Raw genomic sequence first — 24,681 nt, forward strand, 5'->3', positions numbered from 1 at the left:
GGGCAGACAGCCTGGGGAGGGTGGCAGCCAGCTCTCATGGGGAGCCAGCCTTTACAGTCAAGGTTGCACCCCGTGGGGCTCAAGCCAGGGTGGCTGTGGGGAAGCCAATGGCTGCACTGGTCCACGTATGCCTTGAGGAAGGACACAGAAAGGCAGCTGAGGACCTGGACGGGGTGCTTGGGGCTTACCCTTTGTGCTCCAGTGTCCCAGAGCCAATGTCCCAATGTGCCTCTGGAGTGGGGGTGTTGTCTGGAATGCTGCCCTCCACCCACCCCAGTGCCTGCTATGGGAACGCACAGGCCTTTCTCCCAGGCCTCAGGCCCTAGAAAGAACATCCCTCTGCCTGGCAGCTGCTGGGTCCCTGTGGGTCCGAGGATGTGATGACCGGTCAAGTTTCCCTCTTTGCTTGGCCTACTAGGACCTTCAGAGTCCCATTGTGAGGCCCAGCAAGTGGCCCTCTGGGCACACAAGAATCATCACACTACTGATTGATGATTGATTGGTGACCGGCTAGGTACTGGGTCTCCGTAGCAATCACTGCGTTGATGGCTTTACCGGCTTCATCTCTGTTCATCCTCACAATAGCCTGGGGGTCTGTATCACCCCATTTTAGAGCCGAGAGACTGGAGGCCACCGAACCGTGCAGACCTGAGGGTCCGACCAGACCCGCAGCCTTCTGCCTCTCGCTTCCCTCCCTGCTGGGAACCCTCCTATTTCCCCTTTGTGTTCATTTTCTTCTTTGTTTTTTGTCCTATTGTCTACACGCATCTCGGTACGCCTTGTGAAATCCTTCTCCAGACAACGTAAATACAACTAGCAAAAAAACCCAAATAAATTTAAAAGGACCCCTGTCCCCAGCACTGAGCCATCGTCCTCCACCCAAAGGTGTGTGTCGTGAGGCCCAGGTGACTTTATTCCCAGGAAGCTCCAGGCTTCTCCTGCAAACAGACCCCAGGCAGGCCTGTCTTCCGGTTCTCCACGCACCCTGACATCTCAGGGGGTCGCAGATTGGACCCAGCTAGGACCTCCCCGCCAGAGTCATCCATTCATTCACCCAGCCATTCACGGTGCAGCACCTGGTCGGTCTGAGGCCCCATGGGATCCCCACACTAGATAGGCCGTGTTGGGGGGAGCCGGGCCTTGGTGGTTGATTGATGGGGTCAGCGGGGGTGACACTGCAGTCCGAGAGGAGAAGAGCCGAGTGGGCCTCCAGAGCCCGGATCTGGCCCCGGCTGCACCCTGGAGGCGATGCCTGCTCCCCGGCGGGGCCCCCACCTCGGCGGCTCTGCTCTCTGCTTGAACCTCCCTCACCTGCGCAGGCAGCCCTGGGCCCCCCTGCAGACAGAGCATCAACGTCCCAAGCGCCACTCCAAGGCCCCCTGAGGAGCGGCTGCCGCCCCAGGGGGCTCCCAGCCCCTTCCTCTTCAGAGGTCTGCCGGCCACTGGGACCTGGAAGCAAGGCCATGGGTCTTGGAGAGGATTTGAGACACCCGACCTTGCCCCTCCTCCTACCTCAGCCTGGCTCTCCCTCCCCAGGAGGAGAGGCAGGGGAGAGGGGGAGCTTCCATTTCTCCTTTGTGCCGACAGACAGACAGACAGACAGACTGGCTTGTGGGCAGTGCAGGACTCCCAGCCTGGCGGGGACTCTGACAAGACAGGGTGGCAGGTTTCTCGGGCCCCCTCGACTGCGATGATGAGGGCTGGGGGAGCGGCCTCCAGAAGTGCAGAACTAAGGCAGGACGAGAGGCCCCCTGTTCCCACCCTGGGCCACCGGGGATCACCCCAAGGACTCCGCTGGCCTGTGAACTCTCCCTGGCTCCCAGAGGCCCTCGTCTTCCAGAAGGGCGCCTTGTGCGGCCGAGCGGTGGGGAGAGTGGCGCATTATTGTGCACTTTTTCTTAAGTCCGTGATAAGCTCCTTCTATTAGACTATAGATCTCGTCACATAAAATAGATTTGTGGACTCGCAGCCGGGGAGAGCCACGTTCCTGAGCCGCGGAAATGGCTCATTCTAACCCCTCTTCCTCGAGTAACTGATGGTCATGAATTTTTCACCCAAATGTCGCCACTAAAGATGTCACCAGCCTCCCACCCCTGGAGATTTTATGATCTGGCTCTAATGGGGTGGGGGTGGGGGGCATAGGGAGAAGGGGACGGCAGTGTCCTGGAGCCAGAAAGAGAATGCTGAATGGAGGAGAGTCGGGTACAGGGCGCAGAGGCTGGGGTTTCAGTTCAGACGACAACAGAGCCCTGTTGACTGAGCAGTTACTGTGTGGCAGACCACGAGTCAAGGGCTTGACTCCCACTCTCTCATTTCATCTTCCCAACAACCTGGTGAGGGAGGTGGCAGACGGGCCGGGACTCAGAGAGGCTGAGTAACTCGCCCAAGGTCACAAAGCCTACTACAGCAGCAGATCCACAGGCAAACCCAGCTCCGAAGGGCTCCCAAGCTTGGGCCGTTGATCGCTGTGTTTCACTGCCCGGGTCACAGACTCAGGACCTGGGCAGGTCGCGTGCCCTCTGCTCTGGCTCAGGATCTTGATGAGCAAATAAGACAACCTGCGGAACAGCAGGGCGGACAGGTCGGACACACACGCCTTCTCACCTCCTTGGAGGAGGGACGTGCTCTTTTGTGAGGATCAGAGTCAAAGTCACATTCGATGGAGAAATAGCCTTTCTTCTGCAGGGCTAACCTCTGGGAAATTGAGATGCTCCCGCAGCAAGCTGTGTTTTGGTTTTGGGTAACTAGTTAGGGTGACGTTCACAGCTGTGTGGGAAAGGGGACGGAATTGGGACTGGAAACACCCCCTGTCTGCCCGCTCGGGGGACTACAGGCAGACTCCCCCAGGCCGGGGGGGCTTCATCGGCTCCTGGCCAACGCCTGCAGCACCAGAAGGGGTGAGACCATGATCCCCAACTCTCTGAGGAGGGCTGGGTTGCTAGATTGATAGAGGATTGGGAAGCAGAGGGGGCGAGGGCCAGATGTGGGGGGAGAATGTCCTTGGGGTACAGCCCCCCGAAGGTTTCCAGAGCATCTTCATGTCCACTGTCTGCTCAACACACAACCCTTTGAGGTAGGAAGCACAGGCCAGGGGTACTGTCCCCATTTTCCAGGTGAGGACATTGGGGCCACACGTGGAGGTGGTGGAGGAGAGGACCAGAAGAGCAGGCTCTGTCCCCTGTGCTGGGTAGCCAGGCCCAGCTCCTGCCACCTCTGCTCTCCCCAGTTTCATGCCAGCCGCTCAGAACCAGCTCCATGCTGAGCCCTCTGGCCCCACTACCCCAGACCCAGGCCGCTGGCTGGGAAATCGGGGTCACCCAAGGAGGCCCCAAACCCCCCCCACAGCCCACCCGGCCTGAAAAGCAGGGGGATCCCTCTGTCCGTACCCAACTCGCCTCGGCTTCCTCCTGTGAAAGATGAAGAAAGGAGTTTATCTAACGAGGGCAGCCAAGAAAGCCGCCCTTGGTGACCTGTTGCCCTCGGAGTTGCCAGGGCCTGGGCTGGGGGATGGGTACACGTCAGCTGGGCCCCCGGAACCCCAGTTGGGCCTGCTGTGCCACAGTGAGGTGTCCAGGAAGGGAAGATGGCGGCCCTTCAGCTCTCCAGGACGAGGATCCAGGACAAGGGGAGGTCCGGGCCCTCAGCCACTTTGCAAAGCCCTCTCCCCAAGGTGAGGAGACCCCTCGGGGGTCTGCGTGGAGCCTGCGGGAGGGGGCAGCAAGGCAGAGGGGTGGGAGCAATTGGAAGAGGAAACACATCCAGCAGCGAGCCCCTAGAGGGAACTAGAAATGTCCACGGATTGACTGACACTTGACAAGAACCAAGAGCTTTGCACGTGGCACATGGGCTGCAGCCAGGTTATTGCCCTATAAATGAGTAAGAAGCATGTTGAGCGACTCACGACCAGGAGGAACCCAGGGCGAGACGAGTAAACAGGTGATTACAATGCAGCCCAATAACTCTAATGGGTGCTGGGAGCGAAGGAAGGTCAGGGAGCTCTCCCAGCACGTTGCTGACTCTGCCCAGGGGCAAGGAGAAGGCCAGGAGGACTTCCTGCAAGAAGGGCAGCCCAGCTCGTAACCATCAGGGACACTGGACCTGCAGTTCCCCTGATAGCAGAGGGTGAGTCACACCCTGCAGTGGGTCGGAGGGAGGGGCTGGGGCAGGGTGAGGGCAGGGGGCTGGGGGCTCAGAATCCCTTTGAAGCTTAGAATTTTATCTTGAACATACAGGCAAATTTTACATTCTGCTCCATAGTGTGGGCTTAGTGTTCATAGGAAAACAAGTTTTCCAATTACTTACCACCCACGAGTAGACAGATCAACGGGACAGAAAGCAAGCCCGGAAACACATCCCCACACTCACTGGAACTTAGTGTACAAGCGAGGTGACCCTGACATCAGGGAGGCAAAGATGAGAGTTTTAAGAACTGGTGTTGGCACAGCCAGGAAACCATTTGGAGACCAATACAGCTGGATCTGTTCCTCCTCAGGACACCAAGACAGACTCCAAGTGGATCCAAGATCCAGATGAAGAAATGAAACCTTAAGAGAATCAGAGGAAAACATGAGCAAATCCCTTTAGAACTCCGGCATGGGGAAAATCTTCCAACAATGACTCGAAACCCAAAAGTCAGAAAAGAAAAGATGTTGAATTAAATTAGTAATGATAGTAACTAACTGCTCCATGATAAAGAGCACCATAAGCAAAGTCAAAAGACAAACAGGAAGAAAAGATTTGCAACTCACATCACAGCCAACGGGCTAATTTCCTTAATATATAAAGAGTTCCTAGAAAACAAGAAGAAAAAGACCAACAACTCAATAGAAAAGAAGTCCAAAGATTTGAACAGAGCATTCCAAGGAAAAGAAATACAAGTGGCCCTTCAGCCTATGAAAAGATAGTCCACCTCATTCATATTAAGAGAAATATGATTAAAACTACACCAGGATGCCATTTCTTACCTATCAGATAGGCAAAAATCCAGAACTATGACAACACAGCCTCTTGGTAAGGCTGTTGTGCTGGGAAACAGGCACTCATCCATTGCTGGTGGGAATGCAAACAGTCCAACCCCGATGAAAGATGATTTAGTCATTTCTTATCACAGTTCCGGACGCATTTACCCAGTGACCCACAATCCCACTTCTGGGAACTGACTCGAGAGGTACACCTTGAACCCGTGAAAGAGGATGTAGGTACAAGCTTATTCACTGCAGACTTGTGTGATGGCAACAAGCCGTCTGAAAGAGCTGGTGAAATAAACGGTGGTCCATCCACATAGTGGAGTACTACGCAGCCGTTCGGGGAGGGGGAGGCAGAGGAAGATGTACGAGGCAGCTGTCCGTGGACCGACATGCAAAAGTCTCCTGTGTATATTATTAGGTAAAAAGACAAGGAGTCAAATAGCATGTGTGTATGCAAATATGTATTGCTTTACACATTTACATAAAGAAAGACTAGAAGGACACGGAAGAAACTCATTCAGTGTTTCTCTCTGGAGCACGGGGATGGCATGGCTGGGACGCGGGTGGAAATGGGACCTCTGATGGGTGCCTCTTTATAGTGGTTTGGATTTTGAATCACGTGAATGCGCTGCACATTCAAACTTTGATAATGAGATCAAAATAAATAACCCGCCTGGTAAGTAAGCATCAGTGTGCACCAAGCATTTGTCTGGTGGTTTGTGTGTCTCTAAACATCAAGTCCCAGACCCCTAGGAATCTGCCCAGCCCCCCTAGTTTGGGGAAAAGGGCTGTGGGCGGTGGGAGCCACTGTCAGGTTCTGAGCAGGGCAGGCACAGGTGGGCAGGAAAGCCCACATTCCCATGGCCAGGGCTTGAGGCCAACAGACACCTGCAGGGCAAAGCGATCTGTGGCCGGAGGCCTGGGGACAGCCCTGGATCGAGTCGGGACCTCCTCTGGCCCAAGCCCCCACACCCTCCATGTCCAAGGGTCCCAGCTCCCAGGAAGCAGCCTATCATCCGGCTCCTGGCTTCTCTGCGGGCTGTTTTCCGCTAAAGAGGAGGATTCTGTGATTTGGGGAGAGAGAGGCCACCTCGGTGGACTCAAGCAAGCCCTCGAGAGCCAGTTTCTGAGCTCTGGGTCCAGGGACTGGGCTGACTGGACCCATGCCCTTCAGCCCATAAGACGGCAGGTGGCCAGGGAAGCAGCCGCGGCACTCAGTGGGGACATGGTAGGTGTCCCTTTCCTCCCTTTCAAAATGAAGACTTCCTTCCAGCTGCAGACGAGGGAGAGGTGGGGAAGAAGGGAGTCCTAGATGGCTCTCCACAGCCCACCTCCTCCAGGCAGCCTTCCTGGGTCCATCAGGATGGGGGGACATCTTTTTGGAACCCCTCTGCTGGGCCACAACCTGTCCAGGGCTGGGACGCTTGGTCCTGATAGCATGCCACCCCATAACCCTCACCCTCAGCGCTGGCATGTGGGTCCCCTGACCTGGAGCACCCAGCCCCTCACGGTCCGGCCCCAGCGTGGGCGGGGCTCATCCCTGTAAACACACCAGCAGGAGCAGTTTGCAAACTCTAAAGGGCTGTGCATCAATAATGTCTCCCTGGGGTGGGGTGTGGGGGAGGGGAGGAGGCCGTCTGACAGTGGGTCCCCCACAGGCCCGGGTTTTACTGCTGTGTAAATGCCGTGCTTGCTCGCACCCCACCCGGCGGCTTGTACACACCCGTACGCAGAAGGCTGTAATTTTTCTGCATGAGTCACAGGCAGGATCACACCCAGGTTACCGGCACCCCGCTCCTCGGGGCGGGCTGGCCAGGTAGTCGCCTTTGTCTTTCAATTATGTTGTTTTTTATTGCTCTTTTAACTGTAGCAGAAACACCCATAGAGGCGAGGTCTGGAGGACAATTAATGCCATACGGAAAAGCCACGCAAAGCACCGGATTTGGGGCCCTGAGGAAGCTCTGTGTCTGGACTGGCAGGGGCCCTCCAGTGGGGCGTAAGGAGGCTGTGTGGGGGAGTAGCTAGCGCGTGCGCTCTGGCATCCTGCGGGCCTGGGTTTCAGATCTCGGCTCTGGTACTATCCAGCTGTGTGACCCAAGACAAGCCACATCACCTCTCTGAGCCTCCATTTCCTTTCCTACAGAACGACATTGCTGGAGGTACCTGAGCTTCTTCGCCGACATCCCATCAATGCTGGCTCTCCCGCAGGCCCTCCCACAGTTAGCGCTCACTGTTTTACAGGTGTATGTCTCTCCCTCCAGCTCCTGTCGCTTTCAACAGTCCCTCGCATACAGCCGCACATGCAGGGGGAGCAGAAAGAGCATGCACTTTCCGGTCCATTTTCCACCCACTCCATAAATAGTAACCAAATACCTCGATGTGCCAGGCACTGGGGATTTAGAGAAGCAATCGGTGCCTCCTAGGGGCTCAGTGTCCTGGCCAGAGAGGAGACGGGGAGCAATAACAGGCGAGACAAGGCAGGTGGCAAGTACCACCATCAAGGGAAGCCCAAGGGATGCTCCCCGCCCCCCAGCAGGCCCCGACAGGCCTGAGGGTGCAGGAAGGCATCCTTGGGCTGAGGCACGCCTGACCCTGGGCCCTGGAGGAAGAGCTGGAGCCAGCCAGGAAAGGAGGAGAGCGGATCCTCAGGCAGAACAACATGTGCAAAGGTCCGGAGGTGAGACACAGCCGGCAGAGGTCTGGGAACGGCTGGATCGTGGAAGGGAGGGTGGAGAGAGATGAGGCCCAAGGTGAACTCAGGGGGTTTTCAGCCAGGCTGAGGAGTTCCAGCTCCATCTAGAGAGCTGGAGGGGCCCCGGGAAGGGTTTAAAGTATTCTGATGCTCTGAGGTTGAGAGTGAAGGACGAGGCCAGGGGTGGAGGCAGAGACGGGTCAGAGGCTGCGGCAGTGATCCAGGCAGAAGAGACACAGGGACTGAATCAGGGGAACTTTGAGTCCCTTCTTAGCCACCTACCAGGCGGGGGAACTTAGGCGAGTAATTCACTTCGTCCCGGCGGCATTTCCTCATTCCGAAGTCGCAATAATAGTGACGCCCAGTTCCCAAGGGAGCAAGATTTAACAGGGATTAAAAGAGGGACTATACCATACTGATATAAATAAATAATTGGGTAAATAAACAATCGGGAGAGAAAGGACGGCTCTTCTGTACACCAGAATGCCAATTAGGACTGTAGCAGGAAAGAAGGCAATGGAAAAGTCGTCATTAGACAAACAGCCCGGTCATAATTGTTGCAAATGATATCCTCCGATGGATGCTAAAATTAATGGACAAAAGTTTGAAGAGAAACAGGATGTGTCTCATCTCAAAGTATCACTCCCCAGATGCTTATTAGCTAATGAAAGAAAGATGACAGTAACTGTACAGGCAGAAACCTGGCCGGCGCACTGCAGCCACAGGAACAGGCTGAAGCAATAAGACACACCCTCACGATGCGCCGAGAAGGACACAATGCTGCTTCTGTGATATTCCTGCCCGAAATGCACAGCCTCACTCCAGTCATGGGAAAACACTGGACAAATCCAAATCGGGGGCAATTCGACAAAACAACTGATCAGTACTCTTCAAGAAGTGTCGAGGTTATGAAAGATAAACTGTCAGCCACTGGAGGAGAATGAGGCAAAATGACCGCTGAAAGCAATGTGGATCCTGGACAGGGTCCTGGACCCGGAAGAGGACGGTAGCAGAAAGTCAAGTGAAATTTGAGGAAGATCTGTAGTTTACTTAATGGTATCATAGCAAGTTAATTTCCTGCTTTTGATAATTGCGCTGTGGTTATATACAACGCTAACGTGGCGGGAAGCGGGGTGAGGGATAGGCAAGAACTCTGCAACTATTTTTACAAATTTTCAGTAAGTCTAAAATTAGCTTACAATAAAAAGGTTTCGTGTTATGTTTTTTTTTTTTTTTTTTGAGGAAGATTAGCCCTGAGCTAACTACTGCCAATCCTCCTCTTTTTGCTGAGGAAGACTGGCCCTGAGCTAACATCCATGTCCATCTTCCTCTACTTTATATGTGGGACGCCTGCCACAGCATGGCTCGACAAGCAGTGCCATGTCTGCACCCGGGATCCGAACCAGTGAACCCCAGGCCGCAGAAGCGGAACGTGCGCAGTTAACCGCTGCAGCACTTGGCCAGCCCCTAAAACGCTTTAGTTTAAAATAAAAAGTTTTGGCGTTTTTGTTTTTTTTTTAATGACTATTTCAGTGGTTCTTAGCGTCGGGGACACATTTGAATCACTTAGAGATTTTTAATGCCAATGCCCAGGGTCCTCCTGGACCAACTGGATCAGCATCTCCAGGAGAGGGGCCCAGGCAGGGGTCTTTAGAAGTCCCCAGGCGATGCCAGTGGCAGCCCCAGGTGAAGGGTGAGCTATTTGTAAACCACTTCACCCACAGCAGGCCTTCAATAAATCATCATTCCCCCACATCAATGTGTTGGTTCGTCAATCGACACCTTGGTGCATTCACTAAATACTGTTGAGTACCTACTATGTGCAAGACACAGCAGAAGGGCAGCGATGGACAAGAAAGACAAGATCCTTATATTCTAGTGGCGGAGACAGACAATAAATGGGATTATTACACATGCAAAGGGGCTTTAAAGGAAATAAGTTCATATGATAGGGAGTAACTGCAGGGGTGGGGCTGCAACCCTGAGGAGGTGACATTTAAAATGGAATGATGAGCAGGATGGAGCCCGGAGAAGAGAAGGGGATGAAGCAGCACTTGATACTAAAGAGGACAGCATGTGCCAGAGTCCTGAGGCAGCCCTGCAGCTACTGGGAGTGAGGGAACATGGGAGGGGGGTCACGATGAGGAGTCTGGGTTTCATCTTATGTGCGATGGAAAGACTTCTGTGAGGGTTTAAGCACAGCATGGTTGGGGGATGTTCTTCGTTCTGATTTAGGATTTTCAAAGATCTCTGGAAAACAAAGAGATCGCTCAGGTTGCCAGATGGAGAATGATTAGTGGGGACTCGAAGGAGGCTCCCAGCTCTGTCTGGAGAGACACGATGGTGGCTCGGACCAGAGAGGCAGCAACAGACAAATGAAACCAGCCTCTGTGCTGAGCCAAGGTTTGGGGTGAGCAGCTCCCTGGCGCCCAGCTCTCCTCACCAGCCGCTGTGCCGGGCAGCAGAGCCAATGTCCCTTTCAGATTCGGCCAGCACCTTCTGTTGGATCCCTACTGTCCCCCAGTCCAGCGCTGTCATGGCCACGAGATCTCCTCCCGCAGAGGCACCCACCCTCCCTAACACATCCCGCATCAACGAGCTAAGTCACAGGCCAGCAAGTGCCCAGTACTGACAGGAAAACTGAAGCTCAGAGAGGAGAAGGCATTCACTCAATATCATCCAGCAAGTGAAACCCAGGATGGACTGTCCCACTGCCCCAGGTGGGTCCCTGAGTCGGGCCCCCTTCTTTCTCTGAGCCAGGAGGATGATGGGAGTTGTTGGCAGAAAGCTGCCCAGGCACTCTGGCCAAACAGGGGCAGGACTGACAGCCTGAACCAGGCTGGGTGCATGTAGCCTGAAGATGGCAGCACTATCATTTCAGGGTGCCTGGGGCCTCAGCCCAGAGATGTGGCTCCAGCCTGGTTCCTGGATTCCTTGACAGCCCAGCCCAGAGAGGCTGGGCTTCCAGGAAAGTCATTCTCACTAAGATGTGAATGACTGATAGCTAGTCCTTTCCTGAAAGGGAGAGAGTGCATGGGAGCATACACGGGGTTCCAGAAGCAGGAGAAAGAGGAAGGCACTAAAGACAAAAACTTTGTCCCCCCTCCCAGTTGCACCCTCTTGGCAGCTGCAGCCCCTTGGGGCTCAGTTATTAGCTGCAAACTGTTCCATTGAATTCCTGAAATCAACACCAGATGTAGGAGCTCAGCCTTGAGTCTGCCCCCCAACTCGCACTGCAGTCCCCTCCACAGTTGGTGGCTGTGCCTCCCCTGGATCGATTAATTCCCCTTTTACAGATGAGAAAACTGAGGCACAGGGAGGTGAAGGATTGCCTGGTGTCACACGGTAAAGAATGGAGCTGGGATGAAACCCAGGCGGGGAACTTGATTCTGGAAACCCCTCCAGTAGGCGATCTGAGGGGGTCCAGCCTGGCCCACCTGCCCCGCCATTAGCACCAACTGTGGCTAAAGCGTGGTCTCCCGAAGGCCACTGCAGGGCAGGGGCGTAGGAGACGGCATGGTGGGGGGCGCAGAGTCTCAGGCCACATTCAAGATGAGGCTTCGTCCTTTTCTGGCCAGGGATGGGGGATGCTCAGGAAGTCCCTTCACCTCTCTGAGCCACACTCTCAGCAAAGTAGGGCCTGGATGCCAGGCCCCCCGTGGGCCCTGAAGGTGATCCCCTCCCCAAACGGTCCCAGCCTGCGGAGCCCACACAGAGCTCTCCGTGGTGACGCTGGGACTCAGGGACAGGGGAGGCACTCCCTCATCCCCCAGGAGGCCCGACCGCCCCCTCTGCCTGCTCCCACCTTCCTCCCAGGCTGACCTAGGCCCTGCCCTGTTCTCTGGGGGACCCCAGGCCCCGACTCCATCCCCCCTAGGCCTCGCCACCTCCATGCAGGCCCCCTCCCTCCCTGCAAAGGCTGTGAAGCTTCCGAGGGCTGGAACATCTGGCTAATGACGGGGAAAGTGCTGAGACGACAGGTTATTTCAACACTGTCATCATCCGTTGGGTATTGCAACACTCTGCGCTTGTGCAAGAGACATAATGGGACCTGTCATAAACCCAGGCCGTCTCACAGCTCGGGCACGTCGCGGCCGGGCTGGCGGGGAGCTGTTGGGTTTACAATCGGCGCTGTCTTGGGGCCTGCAGTCTCCTTAGGGTTATTTTGGCTCCACCGCGGAAGGGCCCGGAGAGAAATCTCAAGGTGTCAGAGAAAACCCAGAGCAATTACGTCTCGGGGTAATTAGATGATGGCGGAGATAGATGGCCTGCCTTCCCACCTGCCCTCCTGCCTGCCAGGGAAAGGGAGAGGGGAGGACCAGCCTGCCCCATCCACCCGGCCGGCCCCCACCCAGCCCGGCCCGAGCGAGCGGGAGGAGGCCTCAGATGACCTCATGGAGGCAGCAGCTGTGAATCACCACTCTGACCACGTTCCCACTTCACTGGGGGTGGGCAGGCGTGTGGGTCCTCAGAGGTACAGCTCGACACCCACAGCTGGCCACCCTCCCATCACGGCAGCTTCTCTGAAGAGCTGTCGGGAGGCTGCAGGAGCCTGCCGGCCTCTACAGCAGAGCAGAGTCGGGACTGGGCCTCAGAATCCTTGATTCAGCTCCGCCCCGATCTCAGATTCTGTCTGAGCCCCAACCACCCCTTCGGAAGGCCAAGTGGAGGGTGCAGGTAGCGCCGGCTGGGACAGGAAGTGAGGTCCAGGGCAGGGCGGCTGCCAACCACACGGGGACAGCTACACTGGGAGCAGTGCTGAGCTCCCCGCCACCAGCTCTCGTGGGAAAAGTCTCAGTCCCTGGCCCGAGCTGGCGAGGCTGAGGGATGAGTGATGAGAGACCCCCAAAGCCAACTGGAGCCCATGCTGAGCTCATCCAGGCCGAAAGCCAGCCCCCACCCTGGTGCTGACCCTCTACGCCCAACATGCCCAACACGCATGTCTCCAGAGTGGCCCAGGAGAGGGTTCTGGTTGGAGATCTGGCGAGAGCTCGTGGAGGGCGGCCTGGGAAGCAAGACAAGGATTTCCACCCCTGGAGAGGAGGTGCAGGAGGCACCAGGAGAGGACGCCCAGAGAGAAGGAAGAGTGTGGGACTGGGGTCCGGGACAACAGGACGCAGGCCGTGTGGGTAACATGCAGACCCAGCAAAGCCAGGACCTGAGGCAGGGGAAGCCTGCGAGCATGGATTCCTTTGAGAAGGCACTGGGGAGCCACGGCAGGTCTTTGACCATGGGAGTCCAAGTGCACCACGGTGCTCTGAGCCCCTTCTGGTGTTCCACCTGGCAGCAAGAGCAGGTGAAGAGCTCCAGGGGTGGGGAGGGGGAGGCAGGAGGCACAGAGCACAACCAGGAGGCCGAGCAATAGCCAATGGGGAGGGACATCGGCTGGCACGAGGCAGTAGAGGAGAGGGCAGGAGGGCGTGTGGGCCATTTGGGAGCAGACTCCCTGGGATTCGGTTCCACGCTGGGAGGACTGGGATGAGGAGGGGGCCCTTCTCAGAAACAGGCCGCAGAGATGGGGAGGGTTTGAGTGGGACTTCCGGGTCTTTGTGGAAATTCGCCCCTACAGGAGCCCACTGGTCCTATGCCCCTCCCCCAGCAGGGCCCTGATCCTCTGCTTGATCAGACCTTTCAGAGCCTCGCTTTCAACCCCTTCTCCCAAGGGGACACATCATTCAAGAAAATGGTTTTATATAGTTACGGGTTCCTGCTCCACGACGTAAGCTCCTTCCAGCCTACAAAGGTCTCTCTCCCTCAATCCTGCCTCCTGGCCCATCTCCTCTTTCTCCAGATTCGTCTCCCTTGGCCTCTCCTGGGCTTCCTTCGAGGTCCACCATAGGGTTACCGGGGAAGCCCTCCCCAGCCTGCCAGCCCCCTCCACTGGCCCCTACTGACTCCACAACACAGCCCACGTCTGTCCCTCCACGTGCTGCCCACAGCTCAGCCCCCACTCCAGGCCCACCTCCCATTTGGGCTCTGGCTGGAGCCTCTCCTCAGCCCACCTGCCAGGGCTGCAGCCACGTCGCCTCCCTCCAGGCCCAAGCCTCTGTCCCCAGCCAGCTCCCCCGCAGGAAGAGCAGCCTCCTTGCCCTTTGCCTGTGCCGGGGCAGGGAGCTGTCGGCAGGACTGTCACATCCCCTCTGCCAGAGGTTGTTTTCCAAGTGTTTTTACAGGAGAGCGTCACCACCTCCCGACACACAAAGGCTGGGAGGAGGACCGCTTCCTCAGACTGGCACCTGGGTCTCAGTCGATGCTCACACCTGTCCTAGGTGACAGGCACCGTCAGCATCTCATTTTACAGGGGATGGACGCGCCTCTCCCGATGGCAAGGCCCCTTCTAGCCTTCCCCGCATTCACCCAGCCCCTGCCCTTCCCAATGCCTCATCCGGGCTTCCTCTCAGGCCTCCCCTCTGATGCCCGGGACCACCCTTGCCCAAGTCAGATTCTGCGATGAAGCAGCCGTGAAGTGGCTGGGACCCTGGCGTTGCGGTTGACAGACGTGGTGGCGGGTCCCAGCTCCGCCCTTGATTTCTGCTCCATCATCTCGGGGAAGTTATGAACCATCACTGTGTTTCTAGTTCCTCCCCTACGAAAGGAGGCAGTGGCCTCTCAGTTTCTCTGGTCAAGAGGCAACATCCCAGCCTGGTGGAGAAACTCCTCTGAGCACAGGCTGGCCCTGGGGTGGGGTTTTAGCTCTGCCACTCGGAGTTGGGGCCCCCACGGCTCTGGGCCTCATTTTCTCATCTGTAAATGGGCTGTAACAACATCTCTCTCATACATAGCCCAGGGCAGGTGCAATAGGGGTACTCTGTGATGTTTTAAGTGTGATGTTCAAGGTTCTCCCAGGTTCTAGAACCATCTATTATGCCTTGAGAGACTGCCTCCCTGGGGACAACTCAGCAGCTCTGAGGCGGGACCACTAACCCCAGGCCAAGAACAGGTCTGTGGTCTCAGGAATGTCACAGCTGCAAAGCCAGAGATGAGTTCATTTCCCAGAAGCACTCAGAGACCTGCTGGGGCCAAACCAAGGGGTCTCTGTGGGGGCTCGACACCCCTGAGGCTGGGCAGTGACTCAGGGGTCCCCCAGCCCCTGCCCACCCGGTGGGGGCAGCCTAGCTGGTGCACGCTCCCTTGCTCGCTTGCTGGCTGGCTCTCCTGCTCATACCCTCCCACACATACCCCAAGGATGCCCCACCCAGGCAAGGTCCTTCTTTGCACTTGACCGTCCCTCCCAATGTAAGGCACATTGAAGGGATTTGAGGCTGACTCACTCGACGGGGTAACCGAATGCCCAGCGAGGTGAATGCCTAAGGAACTCAGGATGGGGAGCAGCAAAGGGAGACCTGCACCCCACACAAGGGCTGGGACGGCGGTGGACAGGGACAGCCACATTCCCTGACCTGCTCAATGCCAGGCTGCATGCCAGGCCCTGTGGCCAGAAGTCCCACTCCCCTGACTCCAGGAGACACAGCCCCTGGGGGGCTGCACACAGCATGGGGCTCCCAGCCCTGACAGAATGGGGCCCGCAGGGTGGCCGTGGTGTCCTGGGAGGTGTCCAGTCTCCCGTGATTCCCTGGCACCAGAAGGGCCTCTCTGCCTGGCCTCCTGCGTGGCGAGTATTGGTCCAGGCCGCGGGCCCCGTGTTGCCGCCTCCCCCACCGCTCTGCCGGATGGCACCGTCTCCTAATGCATCTGCCTGTTTACATTCCCCCAACGAAAAGCAGCTTTGTTTATGGAAAAGAGCTATTTTGGTTCCACGTTTTCTCTCTCAACTCCTCCAACTCGCAGGCTGAATGGCTGCTGCTCTCTTGGAGAGCCGAGAGGAGCGAGGAGCCCGTCTCCACCTCCTTGGGGAGGGTGCCTCAGGCTCCCACGGGTGGAGACCCAGGATAGGGCCCAGGGCACAGTGCCATCTCCTCCCACAAAGGCTCTAGGAAGAGGACAGACACAAGAGCCAACGTTCCACACAGCTCGGGCAAGTCTCACCCGAGGGCAGGAGAACGAAGTCAGAGGACACCACCCCCCACCCCGACCCGGGGCTCACCAACCTGGCCCCTCTCCTGCCCCTACGGGGTGACTAATCTTATCGCCATTACACAGATGAGAAACAGACTCCCGGAGGTAAAGTGGCACCTCCTAAAGCTGGAAAGCTGGTGAGACCCAGGGGTTTTACTCGGATCTCATGATGGTCCCCACCGCGCTGCCCCAGGATAGATGGAAGGTATGCATCTAACAGGGGGAGTGAGGTGGGAGTCCATGGTCACAGCCATTTCTATAAACAGCCACAGCAAACATTTCATTCCAGGCTCAGGAAACAGAACAAAGCGCGAGCGGGAATAATCGAGTTCTACAATATGGGCACTTCTCTAAAGGGAAGCTGCCATTTTCCAGATGGGAACCCCCAAGCTTGAGGGAAGGAGGAAACGAGTCACGACATCCCTCGGAGAAAGAACAAGAGGTGGCTCCTGTGCCCCGTGCACCTGCCTCCTGGGCAGGAGAAGGCATGCTGGGCGGGCAGCAGAAGGTTCTAGCAAAGGCTCACCACGATCCCCACAGAACTCCACTCCCACCCTCCCTTCCGCCATAGAATTTGTGATTTCTGGCGCACGCGTGTTACCTGGACTGCTGAGGCAGGTCAACGGCTGTCACCATGACGACAAAGAAAAGGAAAGGCTGATGGAGGTGGAACACCTCTGAGGGAGACTGCAAGACACCTCCCCAGGCCCTAACTCCTCCCCAGGATGGGGAGCCCTCATGGGGGCAGGGACAGCCTGCTGGAGCCCCCCACGCTGGGGATGGTGATGAGATCGTGATTAGAGAAGAGCTTAAAAGTTCTCAAACAAGAAGCTGGCCACACTCATGGCCCTGTGCTGGTCCCTTCCCCTGGTCCACTGGGGTACTCAGCCTGCGGTCCCTGGCGTCTGGGACCTCCCGTGTGGCTAGAGCATTGACGTGGGCCTGGGACCACCCGCTCTTGATAAAGCCACCAGCTCTAAGCCTTGGGGAGACCCTCCTTCTCTCAGGGGCCTCTCGTCATAGGCTCCTCTCCCCGACGCCGCCCCCTGCACCACGTGCAAAACCCCAAAGGAAACTTTGAGAGCCCCCTGGCACAGGGACAAACAGTGCCAGGTGGCCTTGCTCCTTGGACAGACAGGTGTCCACTTCACAAAAGTGCCTAGAAGCCTCCTGGCGCCAAAGCAGCCCAGCCCCAGATGCTTTTCCTCAGTCCTCTGGGGTCAATCCCTGTGGGGAGAGGCATCCCCAAACGAGGCCGACCCTGGGTCAGGAAGGGAGGGAGGCCCCGGGTTCCTCCACTCGGCCTGGGCCAGGGGTGGGCGGGCAGGGCTTTCCCAGCTGGACTCCCAGAGGCCACGAGACCGAGTCAGCACCCAGGGCTCTTCTCAGAGTGTCTCCTGCAGAGCCATCCCCAGTAGAGGAAAATGTGGCCACTGGGCCTCGTGGCCTCCTGCCCCGGGCCTTTTCCCCACCAGTGATGTCTTCAGTCTATTTATAGGAACAGTGGGCTGGAACCTGGCCTCGCCTGCTCCCGGCAAAGCGCTGTGGTTGGCCGACGGCAGGAGTTTATAAAATATAGTCACAGTCTCGGCCACCCCTGCCACCCTCCCAGATCACCCCACAGGGGAGGGACTCCTGTGACCCGGGAGGTGCCAAGGCTCCCTGGGCCCAGCTACACCCCACGGGCCCAGGGCCCGGATTCCAAGGACCCCTCACACTCGAGCACAGCCCTTCACAGTTTACAGAGGGCTTTCCCCTGCCTCACCCCGATTCACCCTTTGTGGTGGAAAAGGGAACAGAGAGAGACGTCAAACACCTAGAAAGCTCGGTGCCCAGACTCAGCCCGGCTTTTCCTCCAGCTCAGCTCCCCAGAGCTGCCGAAGTGCCGACTCCGGCCCGGCGGTGGGTGGTAGAGGCCTGGGGTAGGGGTCGGCCTGGCCCTGCCCTGGGCTCAGCCCCTCCATCGAGCCCCGCATGCAGCAGGGGGATCCAGCCGAAACCCAGATCCCCTTGCACCCGGGCCGGCCCAGATCCTGCAGTGGCTTCCGCTGCTGAGAAGGTCAACTGATCCCTTGGCCTGACTTTGGTCACCCCTCTCCGCTGCCTCCTCCTAATTCCTTCATCACTTCACACGCTCTGCTTTGGCCAGGTAGACCCAGCGCTCCTTTCCCAGAACTGCTGACATACGGCAAGAACGCCCTATTTCCTGTCCACCGGGACTGTATTAAGCTGCCAGAATATTCCATGTACACACTCGGTGCGCCCATCCTCCAGGCCTTTGCCCACGCCGTTCCTGCTGCCTCGAATTTCATGTTCCCCCACCCATCCATCTGTCCACCCGTCCGTCCATCTTTGAATCCCACCAGAGTTCCATGCCCAGTTCAAATTCCACCCTCCACAAAGTCCCCCATGTCACAGCTGAAGGGGGTCACCCTCTGCCTGGCATCAGAGGTGCAGGGCCCCCTCTCGTTCCTGCCACCAGACAGTGAGCTCCTGGTGGCGTGGGGTGGGGTATGCAATGAAGGATATGGCTCATCTCAGGGACCCTAATACCCAGCACAGGTACCCAAATACAAGATCTGTCGTTGGTGATTGGCCGAATGGATGAACGAGCAAAAGGATGAATGAGAGAAGAGGAAGCAGAGGCCTGTGGCAGGCTTTGGGGTGCCCATAATGGCAGTGCTCAGATCTGCTAGATGTGGGGGCTCCTTCTCCAGGCAGATCCCTCACTCTCTTCTTCGGAGAGCACGCGCACATCATTCTTTTGCCTGCCCGACATCTCGGACGCTCCTCCTGCGTCTGGAGAATTCTCTGCCTTCTGTGTTTCCATCTTCCCTCAGAAAAGCCACCAGCTCCCTTCCAGCCTCCCTTGCAGCTAGGGTTTGGTCATGTGACCTGGCTCCACCAATCACCCACCAGCAGACTCCGGATGGGAAGGGGTGACCCAGGAAGCAGATGCTGAGCAGAATCCATTCTGGCTGGTGAGAGGTCATCTCCCATGTCCAGTTTCCAGAGGCTGGTGTGGGGGCCCACGGTGGGCCAGCCAGGGTAGCCCACCACAGCAGTCCCACAGTAGGATTTGGGGCCCTCTCCTGGCTCTGGTCCTCTGGCTTTCCTGGAGTTTCTGTGCTGTGGAGCATCCTTGAGTAAATTCCTCGTCTGCCTGATCCAGCCAGAGTTGCCTTGTGTGTCTGAGATTCCGGAGCCTGAGGGGTTCACCTCACAGCAATGAAAGTGCCCCAGGAAACCTGGGCTGAGCCCCACTTAGAGAGGCATTTGTGGGTGAGCAAGACATCAGGGTGGGAGGGAACTGAGGTGTGCCAGGTGGGCCCTCCCTGGCCTGTGAGATGCCTGCCTACAGAAGTGGGACCAGGACCGGGGTCTGAGCAGGGGCTGCCTTCCGTTCCTGAGGTCCGCCCCACAGCTACGGGGTGGCTCTCACCTCTGTGCCTTCACCCCTACACGTGCTTCTGCCTATTGACACCCCCCCCAACCTACCCAAACTCGTTTTCATCATCCTTGAAGACTCAATTTCTCAGGTCTCTTTCAGGAAGCTTCCAGCCCCACCCCTGCTGGGCTAGATGCCTCCTCTGTGCTCCCAGAGCCAGAGCTGCCAATGCCCTGCCATGCTGTATGTAACTGTCCATTGCCACATCCCTCTGTCTTCCTACTAGATGGTGACCCCCTGAAAGCAGGGGTCATATCTGGTCCACTCTGAGCAGTGTGTACCAAGCACAGTCCTGGCACACAGGAGAGGCTCAAGGAATGTTTGCTGAGTGACTGAGTGAGTGAACATGGGAGAAGCAAGAGGTCTCTGGGCTCAGTGATTGCTGGGAGAGAGCAGCGCAGTCGCAGCATGGCCTTGGGGCTTGGTGGGCACGCCCACCCTTCCCTGAGCCCCCCAGGCCAGCCAAAACCTACTCAGCTTGTCTCTGTGCAAAGGGAATGTGTTGGGCAGTCAGCGCCTACCTCTCTGGCTACCATGGGTTTCTGAGCAAATCCAATGGAAAAACATTGCCCAGGAAATAAATCTGGGGCTACTGACTGGCTCGAGGCCCCCCTGATCCCACACTGATTTGCATCTTAATGATTTAAACCTCTCCATGTGTTAGCCAGGGACACGTGTCAAGCAGATGTCCAGGAACGAGGCAGCCATGGCGGTTTCCTGGGCAGCCTTAAGTTGAAGCCAAGCGCATCCCTCTGGACTCACTCTTCCTCCCCTGACATGGGCAGGCAGGGGAAGTTCCCAAGTTGCTCCTCGGAGGGAATCAGGTCACCCCACCCCACCAGCCTGGCTGCCACAGGCAGCGCAAGAGGAAGTTCAACGACGGTGTCTGCTCCCCCAGGCTGCGGCCACCAGAGACTCATGCTGTGGTGTTGCAAGCCGGGATCAGCGGGGTCATGCCTGCAAGGCTGCACCAGCGTGATTCACGGCCCACCCCAGCCCGTGGATGGCGGAAAAATGTGAACTCGTTTCCCAAGATGTCTGTGGAGTGCTGTGGTCGGGGCAAGACAGGTCGCATCTCACCATTACCCGTCCGTGTGTGGGGACTGTCTCAGCTTCTTGCTCAAGGCACCTCAGTCCCCCACCACAACCATGCAGATGCCGAAATCCTTCTTCTTAGTTTTTACCCCCAAACCCACTCACACCAGGCGTCTGTGTGGGTAGAGGGTTTACTAACGGTTGGAGAGACAGAGGGCTCTGCTTTGCAATTACAGGAACCTATTAAAATCTTTCTCTCTAGATGTCTCTCTGCCGTCTCTGCCCTGGCATACCCCATCCCCTTCCTCCTCCCGCCCCTCAAGTCCTGCCTGCTGTCAAAGCAGAACAGCCCAGCCCCCGTGGGCCTGTTTCCTCCCTAGAGAGTCCAGTCAATTTTCCTGAGCAGAGACGATTCGCCTCTAAGGGGAATTTGGTGCCAGTTCTCAAAACAATGGATTTTTATCCCACATCACTGGTCCCGGACTCACCCTCACGGCACACACAGCTCCCGGCACTGTTTGCATTCCGGGGGCCCTGAACTGAATGGAGCGCAGATCCAGACCTCCCGGAGTAGGGGGTGGGCGGCGGGACAAGCCCTAAGGAGACCACCCTAAGGAGACCGCGGCACAGCAGGTGGGGAGATGCTGGGAGGAGGGAACACAACACAGACCCGCTGAGAACAGAGGAGGGATGCTCCCTGTGCTTGGAGGAGCCAGAATAGGGCTTCACCAAAGAAGTGATGAGAAAGACGGCCTCGAGAGGGCTTCCATGAAGGGAAGCGGCAGGTAGAGCAGAATCCGCCATCAATATTTCTGTAGGATGCACCGCTCACGCTGGGCTGCAGTCCTCGGGTTTTGTGTCTGCCTCCCCCACCAGACCGGGAGCTCTGGAAGGTAGTCTCCCTTCAAGGGCCAACTTCAATCAGTCTCAGCCCAGGGAGGAAGAAAGGGAAGAAGACAAGCAGGAGTGGAGCTGCGGGAACAGAGTCCCTGGGCGCTCGGAAGCCACAGGACCCCTGACGCCGCAGCAGAGACAAGAGGCAGCATGGCTGGATTTGCATCCTACACGGGGCAGTGGAAATGGTAGCTTCAAGCTGACAGCGGACGGGATAGGGGGCTGCAGGGCCGGGGGCCTCCTATGGAAGGCCTCTTCCCTCCAGCATTTGTGACCCACCAACAATCCCGTCACAAGCCCTTGCTCTGACAAGGGCCACGAGCCCACATCTGCCCAGCACTCTACAGTTAGGAAGCTGCTTTAACGCCCATGAGCTCAGTGGAATCAAGGTGTGGACCCCACACTCCCCCCCAGGACCCCATGGGATCGAGGCGGAGGGTGGGCAGGAATCACACGGGAAGCTGCGAGCACTGCGTGCTGTGTGGGGTCATTCGTCAGCGGGTTCTCCGGTCCCCTCGGTCTCCCTGCTCCTGGAATTTCCAGAGCAGCGAGCGCGGGCAGCACGCAGTGTCGTGGTTAATGCCAGGCTGCCTTGTGTTGTTCTCCAATTCCTGTTTCAGGCTTGGGAGCCTCCTCACCTGCACTGGGTCCTCTGGTGCGGAAGATGTACCGTCTGCCTCTTTGTGCCCACTCACGCCCTGTAGTGCCAGCCCGAACCAGGTCCACAGCATGCAGGCCTCCAAAACCGGCAGGGGAGCCTGGTTTCTCTGCATGGGCTGCACGCCAGCATCATCTGGGAGGTCTGATAAAACACTGATGCCCAGCCCCCACCTCCAAGGAGACTGATTTAACCGGTGGGAGGTGGCGCCTGGGCAGGAGTAGGTTATTAAACTAAAGTGCTCATTCTCGCGTGCAGGGAGTGCTGAGTACCTGTGCTGTAGCATCTCCTGCAACAAAGGCAGCAAATGCTCCTGGGAAAGGTGTACTCGGAAGACTGGCTCTTGGGGGTAAGTTTGGTTCTTTTCAGCTCTCGCCCACCTCAATAGCTGCGAGGCCTCACTGCATCCATTGACTCCCAAATCTCAATGTCCAGCCCAGAGAGACTTTAGTTTCCAAAATACAGTCTCACACAGACAGATTTATACTGTACGGAGCTCCATCAATACTGGGATCTCAGTGAATGGGCCCATCATCGTAGTGAACAGCTGTATTAGTCTTACGCTTTAGGCTCTTGGCGATGGAGAACCAGCTTGAACTAGCCTAGGCAATGGAAAGATTCGGGGTATCATCTGCAGTTATGGGGTGCGGAGTACAGGTGGGCCCAAGGGGCATTTGGCGCTAGGGCTCACTAACAACACCAAGAACCACATCTCTAGGGAAGGACTCTGATTGGCCTGGTCAGGCGCCCACTCTACACCAGTCAGCTGCATCCTTGGCGTCTCCTTGGCTGGACAGAACTGGAAGCCAGTGAGAGCCCAAGTGACGCAATCCACAGCGGTCAGTTTTCCAGGCACAGAGCAGGTGGAGAAGCACGGAGAACACATGAGAAGGAACAAATGTGCAACAGCCTGCACGTCGGGCAGCCGCCCAAATGGAGTCTACTCTCTTGGCTTCCGTCACCCAGGGGCAGTAACTTTGAAGCCCCCCTGCCTCCCCCATTTGTGCTTCCCCCAAATTCCATCACCGAGTCCTACTGACGTCACCTCCCAAACATTTCTGGAGTCTACCTCCTCCTCTGTCTTCATTATCTCTCCCTTGGATGTTGCAAATTATTTCTCAACTGGCTTCTCTAGGTCTAATCAGAGCCAGCCACCAAGACGGTTGACTTGACCATGACCCTTTCCACTGAAACCCTTCCAGGGCCCACTGCCTTTGGGATAACAGGCGGCCTCACCCTGCCTGCTCCGGGGCCACAGATCTGCTCCAAGTGTTGGAGTAAGACCAACAAGGTTGGTGACAGTCTGGCTAAAGGATTAGGCCCTCCCTCCTTAGGCAACGGGAAACTGAAGGAGCTTTGAAAGCCAGATTTTGTTGTTCTTGTTAACTTTTTGTTGTGAAGTAATTTCAGCCTTTGCAAAAATAATACAAAGAATTCCCATGTACTCTTTATCCAGATTCTGCAAATGTTAACCTCTTACATAGCACAATTAGCAAAATCGGGAAATACTACCACCTCACCTACAAACCTTATTTGAACGTCCCCAGTGGTCCCACTAAAGTCCTTTGGTGGTCCAGGACTCAATCTAGGATCACCTCGCTTTTAGTTGTCTCGAGTCTTTAGTCACCTTTGATCTGGAACAGTTCCTAGTCTTTGTCTTTCACGACCTTGACACTTTTGAACAGTTCTGGTCAGTTGTTTTCTAGAATGCCCCTCCATCTGGCTTTGTCTGATGTTTCTCACCATTAAATTCAGGGGATGCATTTCTGGTAAAAATGCCACAAAAGTGAAGTTGTATCTTTCTTGGTGCATCGTACCAGGAGGCACACGATGTCAGTTTCCCCAATATTGTATTTTGACTATTTGAGATGTCGTCTGCCAAGTTTCTCTAGCATAAAGTGGCTATCTCCCCCTTCAATACTAATAAGTATCCTGTGGAGAGAGTACTTTAAGACTGTAAGTATCCTGTTTCTCATAGACTTTTCGCCCACAAACTTTAACATCCATCAATGATTCTTGCCTCAAACAATTCCTACTATGGCATTTGCCAAATGATGATTTTCAAGTCCATCATTCCTTCTAAGTTGGAATTCCACTGTAAGGAAAAGGAAAGAAGAATATCTACCAAGCCAGAAGATGATCTGCAAAACAGTCCAAAAATCATCTACCTGATAAGGCACTTGCATCCAGCATACATAAAGAACACCTACAACTCGATAATAAAAAGACAACCCAATGTAAAAATGGGCGAAGGATCTGAACAGACATTTCTCCAAAAACACATTTACAAATGACCAATAAGCACATGAAAAGATGTTTGACATCATCAGACATTAGGAAACTGGAAATCAGAGCCACAGTGAGGCGTCACTTCATGCCCACTCGGATGGCTATGCTGAAAAAAAGAAGATAACAAGGTTGGTGAGGATATGGAGAAACTGGCACCCTCGCAAGCTGTTGGTAAGGATGCAAAATGGTGCAGCCACTTTGGAAAACAGGATAGCCTGTCCTCAAAAGGTTAAATTGTAACCACACGATGGAGCAGTGCCACTCCTCAGTATACACCCAAGAGAAATAAAGGCATATGTCCACCACAAAAACCTGTGCACGAATGTTCACAGCAGCATCACTCATGCCACAAAGTGAACAAATCCAATGCCCATCAAGGGATAAATGGATAAAGAAGATGTGGTCTAGCCACACAATGGAATATTATTCAGCTGTCAAAAGGAATGAAGCACCAGTACATGCTATAACCTGGAGGAACCTTGAAAACCTTGTGTTACAGGAAAGAAGCCAGTCACAAAGGACTACATACTATACGATCCCATTTATGAAACATCCAGAATAAGCAAATCGATAGTGACAGAAAGCAGATTAGTGGTTGCCAGGGGCTGGGGCAGGTAGGGAGTGACTGCTAATGGGTACAAGGTTTCTTTTTGGGGTGACAGAAATGTTCTAAAATTGTGGT

This window comes from Equus quagga, chromosome 7 (genome assembly GCF_021613505.1).
Source record: "Equus quagga isolate Etosha38 chromosome 7, UCLA_HA_Equagga_1.0, whole genome shotgun sequence".
In the NCBI taxonomy this organism is placed as follows: domain Eukaryota; kingdom Metazoa; phylum Chordata; class Mammalia; order Perissodactyla; family Equidae; genus Equus; species Equus quagga.